This window comes from Equus asinus, chromosome 2, assembly GCF_041296235.1.
Source record: "Equus asinus isolate D_3611 breed Donkey chromosome 2, EquAss-T2T_v2, whole genome shotgun sequence".
In the NCBI taxonomy this organism is placed as follows: Eukaryota; Metazoa; Chordata; class Mammalia; order Perissodactyla; family Equidae; genus Equus; species Equus asinus.
This window is the reverse complement of record NC_091791.1, coordinates 122,250,823-122,270,451: the sequence shown is the minus strand read 5'-3', so window position 1 is coordinate 122,270,451 and position 19,629 is coordinate 122,250,823. Positions and strand designations below refer to the sequence as shown.

General features: G+C 46.0%; 1 long non-coding RNA gene across 8 annotated transcripts; it reads left to right on the top strand.

Moving 5' to 3' along the window:
• The first annotated feature begins 206 nt into the window (after positions 1–206).
• LOC106840810 (uncharacterized) lies at positions 207–10,330 on the top strand. Of its 8 annotated transcripts, none has more exons than XR_011498156.1 (4): positions 207–274; positions 1,951–4,458; positions 5,540–5,702; positions 7,677–10,330. It is a non-coding gene; the product is annotated as an uncharacterized lncRNA (long non-coding RNA). The 8 variants fall into 8 exon arrangements; XR_011498143.1 differs by having other exon boundaries at positions 229–274; positions 1,403–4,458; XR_011498157.1 differs by lacking the exon at positions 207–274 and adding an exon at positions 695–1,449.
• Positions 10,331–19,629: the final 9,299 nt, after the last annotated feature.

Here is a 19,629-nt window from a genome sequence, read left to right as displayed (position 1 = left end):
CGTATGCATGAGAACTCACTTACCAGTTAGACTCAAACTCCGCCCGGCCTAATCCCATCAAGGCCACACAGCGCAGCAGACTCATCCAGCTCTAGCAGATTTGCAGCTGATGGGGCCTGGCCTGGAGCCAGCACCTCTGGAGGACCAATCCTGGCTGGAGGAGGAGACTCAAAGTAGGGACTTTATGAATGGCATGTGGGTGTGGGCTTAGAAGCAGAGCCGGGAGGAGCAGAACATGCTGGGCCCCCTGCCTCAGACCTGCAGGAGCTGCTGGGTAAAGACTTTGCTAACTTTGGTTTATTTATTAATTTTAAAATTTAAATTAATTTACATTTTTAATTGATTTTTTAGAAAATGCAAAGAATCTACTACTTTCCATAGTTATCCAGGGCTGCATGTCCCAATTTCTGTGTGCAGAAACAAATGTGTCACCCAATGTCAAAAGGAGAGACTCAGGGAGAGGCTAGGGCAAAGAAGAAGGGCACAGAGAGGCTCTGGGGGCGGGGGGATGAGTTGCAGAGAAGGTCAAGTGGACGTTGTGGCCGGGAAATCAAATGTCAGTTTTCATCTTGCCCTGCAAAGCTTCATCTAAACTTCTTCGCCAGCCAGTCACATCTCCTTATCACTTTTCCAGCCAGCTTTGTGACTCTAAGTGTTGGACGGAGAACTGATAAGGGTAGGTGATTGACACTCACAGCCTCCGGAAACCCTGAGGGTCACCTGTGCCTTGGGGAAACCTGATTCTCTGGCTCTGATGCCTCAGGACAGCAGGGGATGCGAACAGGAGGACCCCGCGGGTATCGGGGGCCCTGGTCTGTGTTTCCCGCCAGAGTACGCTGGGGCAGCTTTTGGTTTTGTGCTTAGTGAGGTTTTCACTTTGCTCGTTCAAAATATGCTCTCTGTGACTGGGCTTAGGGTCTCTCCCATGGGAACAGTGGTTGGGTGGTTGGGGGGCCTATTCCTGAGGTTTCCTCATTATAGTTGGGAGGTAAATAAAGAGGCTAAAGGGCTTTGGAATTTTAGGCAGTTTACTTTAAAAAAAAGTGAGAGCCAGGATTTTCACTTGGTTCGAGTGAAAGTCCCATCCCAGACATTTTCCTCAGCAAATGACAGATACCCATTAAACTCCATTTTTAGGGATTATATATTAAGACAGAACATTTCATGGTACTAACTAAACTTATATTTTTTCTGTTATATTAAAGACAGTTATTTATTATGCTGTTGATTCAGAATGATCCTTTAAACTCACATTGCTTATACTAAAGTAAACTCAATAAATTTCTGTTGAATTGGCAAATGGCAGTAATCGAGTGACATAGAAGTAAGTCGAATTACACCGACGTGTAAAGACAAAACCACAGATTAATATTGCCATAACTGCAAATGCTTCTGTTTCTAGGATGTGAATACAGATTATTCACAATACATTGCATCCCAACTGAACAGGTACTATTTTTTTTATCCAATTGAGTATCATGATTTTCCTTAAAGAGTAAATAGAGTTTTAAAGTTAAATTTAAGAAGTTACGTTAAAACAGTGGCTCTCAACCTTAGCTGCAGGTTGGAATCATATGGGAGTTTTGAATAATCCTGATGTGTAGCCAATTACGTTGGAATCTCCAGCATATGGCTTGGGCATGAGTTAGGCTGGGAACAGTGCAAAAAGAATGCAAACCAAGGCCATTCGTGCCCACAGAGGGGGTCTCTGCGCTCTAACGCAGTAGTGTATAGCCTTGGCTACCGGATATTGATGCCTCGGTCCCGCCGCCAGAGACTCTGGTTTAATTGGTCCAGGTGTGGCATTGTGGCTATGCCCAGGTAACCCCAATGCATAGCTGTAATGCCAGCTGACATATCTGGGAGTCCAAGAGCCCGGATTCCAGCCCTGGCTGCATCCTCAACTCCTGTTATGACCCTACATAAATCTTTAATGTTTTTATGTCTCAGTTTCCTTTTAAGTAAACTGGAACCTGGGGGTAATGGGTGAGTCAGTGTTCCCTCAGAGCCCTTTCTGCTCTGGAGGCTGAGGACCCTCGCATCTTCACCAAGTTGCAGTTACAGAAGGCAACTCAACACATGGCAGTCTCTGCTCCGAGTGCAATACTGTGGTGAGTGGCTTAGGAGTGCCACGGGGTGGACAGGAAGAGGCTGCTGGGAGGAGCGGAGAGTCACAGCCGAGACCCAGCCTCCTCCTTCGGCCAGGAAAAGGCCAGTTAGGGGCTGGTGGGACAGTGATGGGGCCATGTAAAAATGGGGCTGATTGTTCCCCATTCTCCCATGTGACATATGACGCTGAAAGTACCTGGTGGTCACTGGGTGAGACACTGTTGGGCTTGGAACGACAACAAAACAGAGCATCAGAGCATATATCTTTGCAGTTGATCCTCCAAAGGTTTTGTTTTGTTTTCCAGGTTCCTGATAACTCTGTCTTTGTGCAACATGAGTGTGTTTCCAGTTTTGTTTTTTTTGGGGATTGGTCCAAAGACACATATGTGGAAAGATAGAAAAATATTTTGTATTATCCTTTGGATTATTTTATTATATATTATTAATATAAGAATAATGAAAAGTATAGCTCGCATTTATTTAAGGCCTACTGAGAACATCTCTGTGCAAAGTCCTTTACTTCAAAATTTTAATTTTCAATTTACTTTTGAACGACATCATTTAATTACCACACTCACAGTCTGAGCTGAGTAGCACTATTACCATCTCCGGTTTATGGTTGGGAATCCTGGGGTCCAAAGAGGTTAAGTAACATGCCCCAGGTCACATAGTAGGTGGCAAAATCAGAATCTGAACCCAAGACTGTCAGGTCCTGAAGGCAATATGCCTAACCACTGCACTGTACTACCCAGAGTGGACCTCAGGAATACGGCAGAGTCGGACCTCAATTTACAGATGCAGTGACAGGCCCAGAAAGGGGATGGACCTTTTCACCTACAAAACATCAGTTGATCCCCCACAAACGGGTCTGAGAGGCAGGTTTTAGAGTCACACAAAGTTTGCCGATGAGGACACCGCAATCTAGAGCAGGCTACCTGCCTGCGGACACATGGCTGGTAAGTGGAAGAGTTGGGACCAAGTCAACCTTTTCCAGATCCACAGCCTGTGCTCCTTCTACCACTCTCGCTGCAGGGATCGGCAGGGCATCGTGGTTTCCGTCAACTCTATTCACCCCTGAATCCCATGCACCTGGCGTGATACCTGGCACATGGGTTCACAATAAATGTTTGCTGAATAAAAGCCCCCACAGACCTGACAGGCACAGACACAGTAACAACACACACAGCCCCACCCTGGACCAAATGCAGCCTTTAGAGATTGAAGCTTGAGCATTACCTCAGCAAGCAGAGCAGCAGAGGTCCTTTTGTGAATGTGTCCCATTCACCTTCTACATCCAGACTCTCGATCAGTGACAGCACAAAACATATATCCTGGCAAGCATCAAAGGTGACTTCAGCCATAAGCTAGTGAGGGCTCCGGGTGGTGATTCAGATCTGGGTTAAACCAACGTATTGACACAAGCAGATCCAGTGCTGCGCCCAGCCTCAGTTTCCTCATTTCACAGTGGAAATGTAGATGCCCTTTCTGTCACTGCACACCTCCCCAGGCCTGGGTCCCCCTCCCCCCCAGGGTTCATTGCCCGGGGTCAGGGAGAGGGGACGCCTCTATGATCCACTGTCTACAGTGACCCAGTGGGGCATGCAGGGCCCCCACTTCCCCTTTCTGCTCTGGGCTACTGCCTGATTGCCCATGAAAAGAAGGCTTACTTCTGGCTGGAAACCCCTGAGGCAGCGGATTTCGGTGTGAGTAAGCAATTCCAGGAGCATTAAGGGGAATGCAGGTTTATCTAGAGCACACAAAGCTGCCTGGGTTAGATTCAAAAGGAGGAGGAAGCCTGGGCTTTCTCAGGGGCCAGGCATGCAGCCCCAAAATTAAATCCCTGCAAAAGAATGTCTTCATCTTTATGGATGCAGGAAGAATCCAGTGTTTCATAAAAGGAACCGGGGACAGCAAAGCCACCTTCAGGAAATTCCCTCCATCCTGGATGGAGATCTAAACAGCTCAGATCTGAGGCCCCTGCTTCTTCCCATCCCTCACCCCAGGCAACCTCTAGGTGAACTTCCTTGATCTGAATTTGAGTGAAGGAGCCCATCTAATTTGCATAATCATTGATATTCATAAGAATGTAGTAGGAAGCAACATCTGTTACTTTACCATTCACAGACTGCTTGCACATAGTTTGCTTTATTCAATCTTTAACCACTTTACAGATGAGGAAACGAAAGCTCACAGAGGTCTCTGTCCCTGGCCCAGATCACACAGTTGGTGAGAGCTACAGCCAGGCCTCTAGTTGATATGCCCAGGCTAGGAGGCCTTCCCTGCCCCTGGTGACCACGCCCACCTCCGGACTGTGCGCTGCATCTGCTGCTACTCTCACTTCTCTCCAGTGTAAGTCAGGTGTTTATTTGTCTCACAAACAGGAGAAAGTGAGCTTCTGGAGGGCAGGGGCTCCAACCTACCTCCATACACTGAGCTTTTAGTACAATGCTGGCCACCGAGTAGATTGACAGTTAATGTCACTGAATGGATCCTGTGCTATTTCTGTTACACCCAAGGTGGGGGTCATCTGCCTGCTTATAAGACGTGCCAATAGTCAAGAGGCAAGGTGGTAGGTGAGAAAGGGATTTATTACAGCTTGCTAGCAAGGGGGAAGATGGCTGACTAATGTCTAAATGTCCTTGTCCTTGTCTTGTCCTTGTCTTACAGAACAGGGACGACAGGCCAGTTATATAGGGGGCTGGTCTCTGGGAGCGGGGGGCGGGCAGACATCTGGTCTTAGTCCCTGATAATCTTGTTTTCCTGGCTATGTATCAGAGACCGAAGCAATGCCCTATACCCTGATCTTTCAGTTGTCATTGATGGTGGCTATCAGCATAGACTCTTCTGTCCAGGTGTCATCACATTCCTAAGAAACTCAAAAGAACAAAGTTATCAGTTTGTAGCAGCTGGGAGGGGCCACAAAATCTGCAGAGCATGCATATCTCCTGGAGGGTGCGTATCAAGCTGGGTTAGTTAATCAGAGGTCATTCAAAGTTACAATATGGTTTCTTTTCTACAATATGGCTTCCCTTATGTCAACCTTGTGTTGAGCCAGTATCATTTCAACTGCCCCAGAAGGCCAGGGACTCTGATGACCAGAAAAATAATGACAATGGCAACAGCCAACATTTGCTTCTTGCTTATCAGTGCTTTGGCACCAGAGGCACGTTTGATTCTTACAAAGACCCAAAGGCCCTGACCATTATTTCCATGAAGTGGGCCAGGAGACTGAAGCTCAAATAAACCGCAGGACTTCTCAAGGCTCTTTGGTGAAAAAGATGGAGCAAAACCTCCAACCCAACTCTTCCAATTCCAAATTCTACATGCTTATAAAACATTCTTAATTTTATTCTAATCAATAAATGAATACTCATATATCTCTTGTTATGTGCCAGGCACTAGTTCTTACTTCATTTAATCCTCATGGCAGCTCCGGAAGCAGATTGTAGCATCCCTAACTGAGACTCAGAGTGATGTAGATGGTGAGTGGTGGAGCTGAATTTGAACCCAGGTCTATCTGATTCCAGAACATGGGATCTGTCCTTCCTGTGGCCCTGTGCTGGCTTCTTGCTTGTTTTGCAGTGGGCTAAGAGGTGAGTTCACAACCACAGGCCACACCCTTAGCTGTGATTCAGATGTGCTGGGGTGAAGATGAGGTTGGGAGCTGGGGTCTCTGTGGAGCTGGATTTTCTAAGTTAGGAGAATTAAACCTGAGCCCCTAATTTTGGGGCACTGTCTAGGGCTTTGGGAGCAGTGGGAGGGTGGGGCACCACCAAATCCTGCAGTCAGGGCTCCAGGCTCTGATGCCATGAAGAGGACAGCACCTCAATTTGAATGAAGAGGGAGCTTGGCGTTAGCACAGCCCAGTTCCCTGGGCCTGTGACCCCTAGGAGCAGGGCTGGCTTGATGGCCCTGTAGGGGAGCAGAATTTGCCACCCCAAAATGTGCCTCTTTGACTAGATTATTTTTAAGAACAAAAGACTCAGGAAGAAATTTTGATGTTTCCCCTAGCTGCCTAAAAGAATTTAAGATAGGAGGTGTGTTCCAGGAAGAAGCTAGATATATAGATAACTATAGTGTAGGGGAGGAAGATAATTCCCCCACCCTCTAGGTCCTTCTGGCTGGTCCAAGAATTAAATTGACATGAGACAGAATAACAGGAGAAAGTCGAACAAAGCTTTATAACATGTATACATGGGAGAAACCCAGGAAAGCTGAGTAACTCGCCAGAATGGCTGAGGTTGCCACCTTAAATACCATCTTCAGCTAAAGACAAAGGAGGATGTTGGGGATAGGGGAAGTCAGTTATGGGAGATTACTAGAAAGAGCACAGTAAACAAGAGTAAAGTTATTGTGCAGATTTAAGTCCTTGCCTTCCACATTGATAAAAGAGTTTCTAGAGATAATAGAGTGGGAGACACCTTTACAAATGGAGATTTCCCTTACAAAACTAAATGTCTCTTACAAAGGGTAACTTCTGCTTGGTTTTCAGAGCTTCTCTCATGTCTGCAGTTTTTGAAAAAATAGCCAGCCCAAAATAATCCTCATGCCAAAGAGACACATCTTGAGGTGGTAAATTCTACTCCCCTACAATAGTATAATATGTTGATGATTTTTTCTTTTTTCTTTTTTTTTTGCTGAGGAAGATTCACCCTGGGCTAATATCTGTGCCAGTCTTCCTCTATTTTGTATGTTGGTTGCAGCCACAGCATGGCTGCCAATGAATTGTGTAGGTCTGCACCCAAGACCTGAACCTGGGTGGCAGGCGGGGAGCACACCAAACTTAACCCCTAGGCCATGGCATCAGCCCACAATAGTATAATATGAACTAGGTGTGGTAGACAGGGAGGAACTTAGCAAGGCCCATTTGATCAAAGTCCTCTCCATGTCTCATTGCTATGCAAGGCATGGCAGACATTTGTTTACCAAACATTTGCTTTTCCATGTCCATGTGAATTGCCTTCCTCCCCTGTGAAGTCCCAAACTAATCCCACCAACATCCTCTTCTGTCTTTAGCTGAAGATGTTATTTAAGGTGGTGGGTCCAGCCATTTTGTCAAGTTACTCTGTTTTCCAGGGTTTCTCCCATGTATACTTGTTATTAAACCTTGCTTGATTTTCTCCTGCTATTCTGTCTCATGTCAGTTCAATTCTCAGACCAGCCAGAAGAACCTACAAGAGTAGAGGAAAATTTCTTCCTCCCCTACAGCCCCATGCTTCAAAGAGCCCCATGCTTGGTTAAACTCTCTGCTGTCACTGATTGAAATCATTAATTTTTGACAAGAGACCCCACATTTTCATTTTTCACTGGGCCCCCAAATTATTTAGTCAGTCATCCCTCTGAGGGAGGCCTCTTCACTGGATCTTTCATCTGAATCACATGTGCCATTTCCTGGGGCCAATCACACTTTTTGCACCCAGGTTGGCTGCATTTGGCAGAGACTAAGCCCAGAGGGGGTCACTGAGAATGCCTGGACATCAGCTAGGGAGGAGGTTTTGGAGCCTGTGAGAACGGAAGGTGGTGAGGGAACTGGTCTTCAGGTCTAAGTCATCTTTGTGTCCTTGCAGCTGAACCCAGGAAGCTGTGGAGGAAGCACCATGCAGCAGACATGCAGGAAATGGCCAGGGGACCGTGGACTCTGTGACATCCTCCAGCTGCAAGTTGGCTGCACTCAAAATGCATCTCACCACCACAGCCTTGTCCCTTTATCTTTGCTCTTGTCACCTCACTTACCATTCCATAGCTGCTTACTTACCGTTCCAAGGACTCACTTTCCCCATCTTTAATGGGGAGGGAGCATTGGCAGTAGAGACCTAGATGAAAATGCAGTTGATTGTTTGCCTGTCAAAATGTGGGGTAGAATGGTATAAGGATAAGGGCAAAGCACAAATCATGAAGGAGAACAAAGACCACAGTTTGATTACACAGACATTGTACAACTTAACATTTACAAACAAACTCTTATATACTTAAGAGAATGGGTTATTTAGCAAATTGTATTGCTACTCGTCTGGAGGAAAATAAAATTAGATGTACAACCTCACCATATGCAAAAGTAAATTCTTCATGGGTTGAAAAAAAGTATAAAACTATTAGAAGTGAAAAGATGGTCAGAATTAACTATATAAAAATTTCAAATTAGGTATGGCCAAAGGGAACATAAACAAAGATGAAAGACAAATGGTGGTTGGAGTCAGTGCTGAGAGAACTTTCTGTGGTGATGGAGATGTTCATCCTGAGCTGTCCAGTATGGTAGCCATTAGCAACATGTAGTGATTGGGCCCTTGAAATGAAGCTGGTGTGACTGAGGAAATAAATTTTAAATTCTAAACTTAAATTAGTTTAAATCTATGTAGCCGCAGGCAGTTGGTGACTGCCATGATGACCAGTGCAGGCCTGAGAGAAAATACCTAAAACTTATGTGATAGACAAATGGTAATACCTTTAATAAACAAACTCCTACAAAATGATAAGAAAAAGACTAACAGCTCACAAGGGGAAAAAAATAAAGGACATAAAGAGTAAATTCCTAGAAGAGGAAATGTAAACAGAAAATAGACATTTGCTTAAGTTCACTAGTGATCAGGGAAATGCAAATTAAGATAAAATGAAATATCAATGTTTGTAGATGACAATGAAATTTAAGAAATCAGTAGCACCGAGGGCAGTCAAGGGCATAGAGAAATGGGAAGTCATATATTATTGGTAGGACTGTAAATTGCTATAAGTTTTGGGGAAAATTATCTATTGTGATTGAAATTGTGCATACCTTTGATGCAGAAAACTCACTTCTAAGAATATATCTTATGAGAATAAAAGCAACAATACCTTAGGATTAATGTCTAAAGAAATAGATTACATCACTCTTTGTAATAGCCTCAAACTGGAAACAACCTTAGTATTCATCAATAAGGGAACTGGGGAGAGGGATTCTTCTTCTTTTTTTTCTTTAAAAAGATCCGCTGGTGATTCTAATGACCAGATTTGGGACCAACAGAATTAGATGTACCATAATTGAGTTACCCACTTCTCTATTGAACATTTAGGTTGTTTTTGGCTTTTTGCTACTTTGAAGAATATTTTTGTAGTGAAATCTTATAGCACATCTTTATTTTGTTCACCAGGATTAAATTCCCCAAATTGGAATGGTCGGATTTAAGGGAACATACATTTTTGAAAGCTTTTTTATAAGTATTGCTAGTTTATCCTCTTCTGACCTATTTTAGCTGATTATTTTGTTTCTTCATTGTGCCAATTATCTATTTCTGTGTAACTAATCATTGTACAATTGAGTGGCTTCAGTAACAACCATCATTTATTTTGTTCACAAAGCTGCCAGTGAGGCAGGGCTGGGTGGATATAGCTTGTCTCTACTCCATGCAGTGTCAGCTGGGGTGCCTCCACCTGGGGCCAAAGGATCCTCTTTCAAGATGTCTCACTCAGATGGCTGGCAGGCTGGTGCTGGTTAAAGCTGGGAGCTCACCCGGAACACTTACACATGACCTCCTCATGGGACTGCTTGGGCTTCCTCACAGCATGGTAGCTGAGTTCCAAGAACCAGTGTATCAAAAATACCAGGAAGAATATGCATCACTTTCTATAAGCTAGCTTTGGAAGTCACACAGCATGGCTTCCACTGTAGTCACAAATCCAGATTTAAGATGAGGAAACATGGATCCCATTTCATTATAATCCACCACATACTAATTTTGGCAGCCAAGTTTTACCACTTTTCTAGAGTCTGACCTCTGACATTATGTTTCCAGTTAAAAGAGATTTGAGTTATTAAAATCCAAGCTTGTGCCAGAATTTCGTACTTTTAACAAGGATTTTAAGAATGCTAGCTCTTCGGAGTTGGAATAGGCAGCCCTCTGTTCACATCTTTCCAATATCCCTTCATGTCCTGGCACACAGAGAAACATTTGCCTTGCGCGTGGGGGTTAACGGAGGGGACTTGGGTGCATCTATGGGGCTAGGTGAAACAATTCTTTATATTTCCTTTATCGTGTATAATTAGGATGAGTGAAATAACATAAAAATGTTATAGAAAATACTAATTATTGGATTTGTATATGTATAAATAAAATAATTTGTTTCTTAATGAGAAACTTGAATTTGCCCCTGTTCTTTTTTAATAATCAGGTTTTATACCTGAAATGGCTACATGAAATTTCTGACCAAGATTTTTAAACTCAATACACTGACTAGAAATTTGTTCAATCCAGTAAATGATAAAATAAAAAAATAATTATGTTTAAAGAATCGAACAGTCCTTTCTTTTCTTTCTCTGGCACTTGTAATGTTGAAATTTCTTTGGTTAATGTGAATGGATTTTGAATCCAGTCAAACATTTCTATTTGAATTTGTGAAAATTATCAGTGAAGCTCTATTTTGCATAAGTGTACTCATTGTTAGAGCAGTCACTTGCAGATACCAGGGATGTCACAAAATGGTGCATTGGCCACAAGTGAGCAGAGATTCAGGATGGCTCCCCACTCCCGCCATTCAGTCATACCTTGTCTATGAAGGGCAGGGCACGTTCAGCAGCTGGCTGCACAGTTGATGCCTAGGTAGGAGGGCACCTCTTGGCAGTGCTCAGGGCTTGCAGCCTGGGGAGGCTGCTCTGGGTCTCCGGCCCCCCAGCCCTGCCTATCCAATATCTTGCAAAGGCCCCAGCACACTGGTTGGGAAGAATTGCTTCCATTCAATGTGCAAATTCCCTCCACAACATGCACTCAACAAACATTTACTGGAAACTTGAGTCCTGGGCAAGAAGCTCCCTGCTAGGGACATAGGGTGTGCAAAGACAAGGTCTTTCCCTCCATGGGTAGAAAAGTGGAATGACTCCAATTGGACCCCTCATGTCCCTCATTCAGAGAGCCCTGTCCAACCTGTTCCTGAGAAGAGCTGAGCTTGCAAAAGAAAATAAGCAGTGGTGCAGTCTTCCAATTGGACACTTGAAGCTTTGTTTTGTGATCACTCTGGAAGGCAAGGTTTGCTTTAGTTAGGCCTGCCATTAGGTTTGTCAGGCCGAAGGTCACAGACATTTCACAGCAGAGACATCTCCTATTATCTAAGGCCTCAGTCTGGAGCCTGGGTGCCTTTGTATAGTGGGAACATGATAGGGGAAAAATGACGCTTGTTTTTCAATGGGTTCATTCACACATTCGTCTATCCGTCCAGTCAGTCAGTCAGTCATTCCATTACTCATCCAGCCATTCATCCAAGAAACACTCACTGAGCACCTCCTATGGGTCAAGTCCTCACTGGGTATTGGGGAGAGAGAGATGAATTAGGTTTTCCCCGCCGCTGAGACTCTCTTAGTCCGGGGAGAGAGATGGCGTCCTGAGCAGTCAGTGATCATCCAGTGTGGTCACTGCTGTGGAAGAGAGAAGCCTTGGGACTATGTGAGCTCAGAGGAGGCCACAGCCTGGTGGCTGGACCAAAGGCACCATGATGCGTGATGTCCTTCAACCTCCAGATCTTTCCCCACAGGTTCTACACTGTGGGGCCTAATAACCAGGGCGCACAGCAACTGGTCAGCACCCTTTTGGAATGAACTTCCACAAGCAGAATGCCACATGGAGGCACTCGGCCCCTTTTCTTCCCTCCTCACTGTCAACTCAAATCCAGACCCCAGCCTGGCATTCCTGTCCCTCCCCAGTGGGAGCTGTCCCTCCACAGAGAACCCAGCTGGCCTCAGCAGTGGGACCTCTTTGGGCTCTGCTGTGCAGCCGCATCCCTGGTCATGTCTGTGGTCCCTGAGTGTGCGCCTCACTCTCCTGTCTCCAGGTGTTAGAAAGTTTCCAGTCAATTGGTTTTTATTAGCATAACTGGTTTATTAAGCAGTTGCAACTCATCAGAGTATGAACATGAAATGAGTTGCTCTGATTTCCTGGAAACTGTCCCGGCTGTGTTATGGTGAAGGCCTCCCCCTCTGGATAGCAGCAAGCCTGGTGATGGCTCAGCCTACTTACAGAAAGTTCAGTTGCTTGCAATTAGGAAGAACTCAGCTCTGTTCATTTTAAAATGCAGATCTCACATCTATTTAAAGCTCTTCTCTTTCCCCCCCCCCAAGAGCAGGCGAGACTGGGAGTGCTAAGCATTTGGGATGGAGGCTGCAGGCTGGGTTGAGGGGGCGGGCAGGGCACGCACTGCTCTCGCTGGTGCCTGCTCTCACCATCCTGGCATGCCCCTTGGAGTAGGTGGGTGAGGAGACAGAGGAAGACACATCTCCGTAGCAGTTGTCCTTTGACCTGGCCAGCACTGCCAAGCCACCAGCTACAATCAGGTGGGATCCACTTTATACCCTTTTAGTGGGCAGGGGCGGATGACCCTGGCCCTTCCTGTCTTCCTGTCACCCCGTTACACCCTCTCCCTCCCAGCTCTGGTCACCTAGAGGCCGGTGGAAGTCTGGAGACCAAGCAGGTGTCTAACTAGGGAACCAAATCTAGTCTTCTCGTTTTGAAAGCACTTCCTCAAATTTACATGTTCTCTTGGGATCTCCCTCCTTTTCCTCAGGGAGGAGAAACGCTCGGTTTCCCATTCCCACAGGGCAGAGGATGACAGAATTCTCTCTTTGTAATAGGGCGTTTCCTGAACAGCTCCTTTCCTCCCTTCCTGCCCTCCCTTCTGTCCCAGGGGCTGGGCGTGGTTGTAGGCCAGGTCTTCAAACTGTCATCTCTAAGCCAGTCCTGCTGTCAGGTGACTGACCCCATTGTTAGTAGTTCTCTGGACGTTAAATGTGGGCTAGTTGCCCACTCTTGTTCTTGGCTGTGGGCTTTAGTGGTCATTTCAGAACAATGAAAAAATCTTGCTGGGTACCATGTTACACTGGGACACTGCTCTTGGCCCTCAGGGTCATTTGTAAAGGAGGGAAGAAGCCTCCAGGCCTGCTGAGATAGGGCGGGGTGCTCTTTCTCCATGCCACCCATCTCTCTGAGGCTCAGCTCACTCACTGTGGGCACAGGGGCAGCTGAAACAGGGTGTACACACAGTGCTGGACTGGGCATATGAGTGTCAAGCTAACAATTTGGGCCCCTTTAAAACCCTAGTGTTAAGATAATTTGCTCAAAAGTTGTTTAGAGGAGGGGTTGTGTTCTAATGGCAAAGGGCAGAGAAGGAGGATGGTCAGAGGGTGCAACCTCATCTCTCTTTCATCCAGGCTTCAAATCTGCATATGCCCCACGAGCAAAATATAGCCCTGCAGCTAAGGACCTCTGTCCTCGGAGAGCAATATATTGCTATTTGAACACTCCCAGGGCCCCGAGGGGCTGGGGTACAATTCTGCTGCTCCCCACAAGATAGCAAGGCACTTCATCCTGACCCTCATGAGGACCACGTGGAAGTTCTGATGGCTTCTGTCCATCTGAAACCTTGGCCTTTAGACCTGTTCGAGCACTGGCAGGGGCTCTCTGTGTGATCTCAGGGCCTCTGTTTCCCATCTAGAGAATGTGCTGTGGCACTGGGGAATTCAAGAAAACCTGAAGCCAAAGCCCCAGGGCTCCTGAACTCTGGCCTTCTCTTGGTTTCCCTGCCCTCAACTACAGCCCCCTTGGCTGGGCCCTGCACCCTGCCCCTGACCTTGGTCCCTCCCCTGGAGCTGCTTTTTCTCTCCATTCCCTACAGAACCAGCTGTGCCAGTGCACCTGTGGCCTGGCTTCCCTGCTGTCTGTGCCCTCACCCTTAGACTCTCTGCCTGGGGCTGCTCAGATGTCCACTGGCACCAGGCTTAGAGGACCCGCCCCTTCCTTCTCTTCGTGTGCTCCGTGTCCAAGCCTGACTCCTTGGGGCACCAGGAGCTGAGGTTCTCTGGAGAAGTGTGACCATTTACCCCCAGGCCACTGTCCATGGTCCTAGCACTAGCCCTGTTGCAGGTCTGTTTTGCTGCAGAAACTTGTCACACGGGGCAGGGGCACGCACAGAATCGGGGTAAGCTATATTGGGTGCTCAGGTCAAGGTTATTTCAAACCTGTGTAATAGCTTGGCCTGCATTCCTCTGACCTTCGATGTCACATGACTGTCCTTTTGCCATTCTGTTTGAGCTCATCTTCTCCTTGACAGCCTTTGGCACCTGTCATTGCAGAATGTTCTGAAGGCTCCTTTCTTTTGGGATTGGCCACAGTTAGACTTGGAATTCTGTAGCCTCTCTGTTCGTGCCATGCAGGGGCTACAGAACACTGGGGTTCACCTTATTTGTTGCTGTATTTGCTGGATGGGCATCTATGCTCTAGCAAGGTCCCTTGTGTCAAGTTCAGGTGCCATCGGTTCTGATTACCCAGGACTGGGAGTCTCAGCAGCTCTCCTGATCATCCAACAGACCCTCAAAAGACAAATCTTTCTAAACTGGGGGCAAATTACCTGTGCAAGCTCACTTTGCTTATCCTCCCTGAAAGAGTCTTGCTGATTATTATGGGATGTGGGTTGTTACAGCGATGGGAAAGGCCCTGAAGTGGGAAGTCATGGTGAATGATGCTGAAGTATCTTGGTTTTCTCTTTCTTTTTTTTTTTGTGAGGAAAACTGGCCCTGAGCTAACATCTATTGTCAATCTTCCTCTTTTTGCTTGAGGAAGATTGTTGCTGAGCTAACAGCTGTGCCAATCTTCCTCTGTTTTATGTGGGACGCCACCACAGTATGGCTTGATGATCAGTGCTAGGTCTGCACCTGGGATCTGAACCGGTGAACCTTGGGCCCCCAAAGCAGAGCGTGCAAACTTAACCACTATGCCACTGGGCTGGCCCCTGAAGTATCTCGGGGAAGCTTTTGCCTCTGAGCTGGGTTCAAAACCTCACTGTGTCTCCGTTCATGACACTGGTAACTGTCTTGAGGTCCAGAAAGTCTTAAGCATCTGGGAGCTAGACTGGCCTCTGACTTCTCTGCACTTACCTGGGGACTCCAGGGAGAGACGGCTATGCTTCCTCACCCCTTCCTCTTCTCTATCATTTCTTTTCTCCCTCCTGCCATAGCCCCCTCTGGGATGGTGGACCTACAGGAGAGAAGGCACCTTCCAGTTTCCTGTTCCCTGGTCTGTGGTTGCAGTTCCAGAAGTTCTGCAGTGTCCAGATGTGTGAGCCACCTGAATCAGCCCTGCGGAAGGTGTACTTTTCTTGACCCTTTCTGCAAACATTACTGAATTCTGGAGAGTTTTATGATTTCTTGTGAGTGTTTTGCATATATTAGTCACTTCCAGTCATTTCTTGGAAGGAAGATTGGGCACTTTGGCAACCTCTGCCTCCCTGACTTGTCTTCTGTCTGCCCTCTTTCCCCTACACCATGGCCTGTAGTTCCTGCCAGCTCTAGGACCTGCAGCAGCCCTGCCTGCCCTGAGTGCTTCTCTTTAATCACTTGCAGAATTGCCACGGCAATCAAAGATTGTTTTAACCCTTAAGGTAGTGTCTTCATTAAGCTCCTGTTGGAAGCGTCTAGAGCTGGAGTCTGTAAGCTACATCTTTAGGCAAGTCCTATAATGTCAAAGGGTCTCTCTGGGTGAGACTCCAAATTGAAAACTATCCTCAGAGCTTCTAAGGAAAGCCATCCAGACAGAGGGCTTGACCTTTTTTCCTTTTGGAGAGGGAAATCTGGAACATTTTTGTTCTCCCACCAGCTTCTCCAAGCTCCATTTTATGACTTTACATACAGCAGGTGCTCTATTGATGCTGGTTGACTTGAGTAGGCTGGCCTTGAACAACATCCTGCCTGTTGATTTCCCATAAGTGATTGGGGTGCCCCTCCTGCACTGGAGTGGCCCTCATCCTCACTAGTCAGCTAGCTAGGTGCTGGCAAGTATGCCAGGCACTGAAGTGGGGCTGTGATGAAGCAGGCAGGAATCTCACCCTCAAGGGTCTCAGAGTGGTGGGAGAGTGAAGGCTTGTACTCAACAGCCTGCACACAAGGCCAAATACTTTACAAAGGTTCCAGAGAAAGCACGGCTCCCACTGGAGCCCTGCCCTGCTCAGAATATTCCAGTGACGTCTACAGCCTTCCTGCTGGGCTTCACCTCCACTCATGTCCTGCCCAATTCTATTCCACTTTGCAGACATACCTCTGTACCATTGACTCTCTTTTGCCCCTGGACAAAGTCTAGATTCCTAATATGCCATTCAAGGACCTTCATGGTCTCTCATCTTTTCCTGTCCACTGTCTCCCTTTCACTGTATGCTCTAGACAGAGATTCTGATTCAGTTGCTGCTGTGAGGCCTGGCCAATGGCATTTTGTTAAGCTTTCCCAGGTAATTCTAATGTGCAGCCATTGTTAAGAACTATTGCTCTAGCCAAATCAAACTATTTTCAGTTCCCTGAAGACATCATACACTTTTCCACTTCTGGGCTAGTGAACATAACAACTGCTCTGTTTGAAACACTCATCTCTTCTTTGACCCCAAACCCAAACAATCCTAGCCCTAAGATGAATTCCAATCATAACTCACTATTCATTCAGCAACTCCTGCTCCATTGTCTGCCAGGGAGCTCCATGTTTTCTTCGTAGCACCTACTGCTTACTCAACCGCTCACTTACATCACCGCTTAATGTACAGCAACGCCTTTATTCTCCTTCTCCTCCACTACTTCATAGGCTCTTGAGGGCAGAAGTTGTGCCTTGTTCAACATTTTTCTTTTTCTTAAAGATTAGTACCCGAGCTAACGTCTGTTGCCAATCTTTTTTCTTTTTTCTTCTTCTTCTCCCCAAAGGCCCCCAGTACATTGTTGTATATTCTAGTTGTAGGTTCGTTCAACATTTAAGAGCTATGCCCAGCACAATGTTTGGCACATACAAAGGACTTAGAAATGTATTTGTGGAATGTATACTTGGAAAGTAAATGAGATTAACCTATCATGGCTTGTTCTTAATGAACATGTGCTAGTTCCTAGTAATTACCTGAAAGTGGCTATCACCATTAATCTCACAGATAGCTCTGGAATCTTGCCTAAGATTGGTGCTACATTTGCTGACCATAATGTGTGGCATCAACCTGTGTCATTTTTAAAGAGCAAGTTACTAAGCTCCCAATGCCAAATTTTCTTTCTGTGTAAAATGGGGATAATCATAGTACCTACTTTATAATGTTTATGGAAGGATTAAATAAGATAATCCCTGTAAATCCCTTAGCAGTGTGCCTTGCCCACAGGAGGGGCCCAATAAATGTTACCTATCATTATTATTATTGTACAGTTCAGTGATCTCACTTGCAAAGTTTTTTTCAATTCCATTCAGTAGTTACTGAGCTTGTTCTCTGAGTCAGGGGCTGTGACAGGCACTGTCAGGGGAAGAAAAAATGGCATGTTCTATGAGATTGCAGTCAAGAGGAGGGGCAACCATTCATGTAAACACCTTGGATTCCAGACAGGTGGTGATAAATGTTCTGGAATAGAGGAATAAGCAGAGATCAAGGACTGGAAGAAGCCCTGGCCCCATTTTGTGCGGGGCTGATGCAGAGAGTCCATCTCCCTGGCTGTCTCCTTAGAGTGGCAATATTTCTGTGTCTTTGCCAATAAAGCTGATGTACAGCCAAGCTGTAGCTCACTAGTTTGGCTGGGTTATTTTTGGAATGGTTCTGTAACAGTTTCGCCTCTATGAGTGGAGGGAAAGCTTAACAAATGTCTTTCCTAACCTACAGTATGCCTCCTGATGTACCCCGAGACACTAATTGGATGCCAAGTGCTCACTTTCCTGCTGAAGGAAATGTCAGGTTCTAATAATATTCCATTATTAGGTACACATAATTTCCTGCCTGGACAATTCTAACAGCCTCATCACTGGTCTTTCTTCTTCAAATACTTTCCTTTAGGGCCTATAGTCAACATTCCCACTTTGGAATTGCCATTTCTCTTCTCAAAAGACTTCAATGGTTTCCTATTATATGAGTCTGGGAACTGAGAGATGGAGGAAAGAGTGGCCCTGCTAACATTACTCCCAGTGACCGAGTGGGTAATGTCTGCATCCCATTCTCACAACATTGGACTCTGTGGGTTTAGGGGTCTTGACCTTTGGGCCGGGGGAGTGATTCCACCAAGGGTTATGACAAGAGTTCCATTAAATTTCAAATTACAGCTGCTGCCTGGTCCCTTTGGGCTCTTTGTGCTAATAGGGAAATAAAGTCACCATTCTGGCAATGATAATTGACTCTGATCATCAGGTGAAAATAGGCCTGCTGTCATCCAAAGGGGGTGGAGAAGAACATGTTTGGCACCAAAGTGATCCACTGGGGCATCTCTTAATACTCCCCTGTCCAATTTTGATGGTAAATGGTCAAGTGCTGCAGCCACAGCTTGAGAAGGGCATAAGGATCAGGGAATCAGACCACAAGGTAACCCACAAAAGGAAACCACCTAGATGAGAAGAGGTGCTCACTAAGAGTGAAGGGAATCTCAGATGGATAGTAGAGGAAGGAGACGATGAACACCAGTTGTGACCTTGAGACAAGCTTAAGATAAAGCCATAGTTCACCCCATTACCCTCTGTTTGTAAGTTTCGCCCTGGAAAAGAGGTCCACCAGAATCCCAAAGGAGCTGCTCTTAGAACTTATACAAAGCAAGTGGCTGTGAATGGCGCAAGGGGTAGACTGTAGTGGACTCTCATTTGCCACCCAGATTTCTCCCACCTTCAGGACTAAAGCCCTTATTCTTCCAGCTACAGGGAATGGTGTGTGTTGACAGTTTTCAGACGAGTGCTTCTTCTCAGTGATTGTCCTTGGCTGAAGGGAGCCACCTCACTCAAAGTTATGCCCCTTCCTGGTGCAGTCTACATCTGGTGACTGGGTAAAGTGGGGATGAAAAGATAAACTTCCTAGAGGCTGGCCCGGTGGTGTAGCAGTTCAGTTCATGCACTCTGCTTTGGCGGCCTGGGGTTCACCAGTTTGGATCCTGGGTGCGGACTTACGCACCGCTCATCAAACCATGCTGTGGCAGGTGTCCCACATATTAAATAGAGGAAGATGGGCACAGATGTTAGCTTAGGGCTAATCTTCCTCATCAAAAAGAGGAGGATTGGCAGCGGATGTTAGTTCAGGGCTAATCTTCCTCAAAAAAAAGAAAAATTGTTTTAAAAAGATGAACTTCCTCTAGGATTGGCTGAGGTCTTGTTTTGACACACCACAGTTCAACTTTTCCTTCTGCCCAGTCCTACTTCCTTCACTTACCCACAGGTGTTGACCTCAAGTATACATCCCAATAAACTTCCTGTATGCAAATATCTGTCTCCAAGACTGCCTCCTGGGGAACTTGACCTGCAATAGCTCCTTCATCACCCCTTTCTTCATCCTAGTGCTTGGAACTTTATTATGATGGATGGGGCTCCACCTTGTGTCATGAGGGTGAGGGCTACACTCTAAGTCTGTTGGAATAGAAATCTAGTAAAGCCTGGATCCTAGATGACTGTGGACCTACCACACTGGCCACAAATGGCTTATGTCCGAGCTTCTATCCTTTTAAAGTCACTGTTATTTTGGATCTTTGTTATATGCAACTCAATATTAATTCTGATACAGATACCCAAGTAGAGACGGGAAGTAAGCAGTTGAATC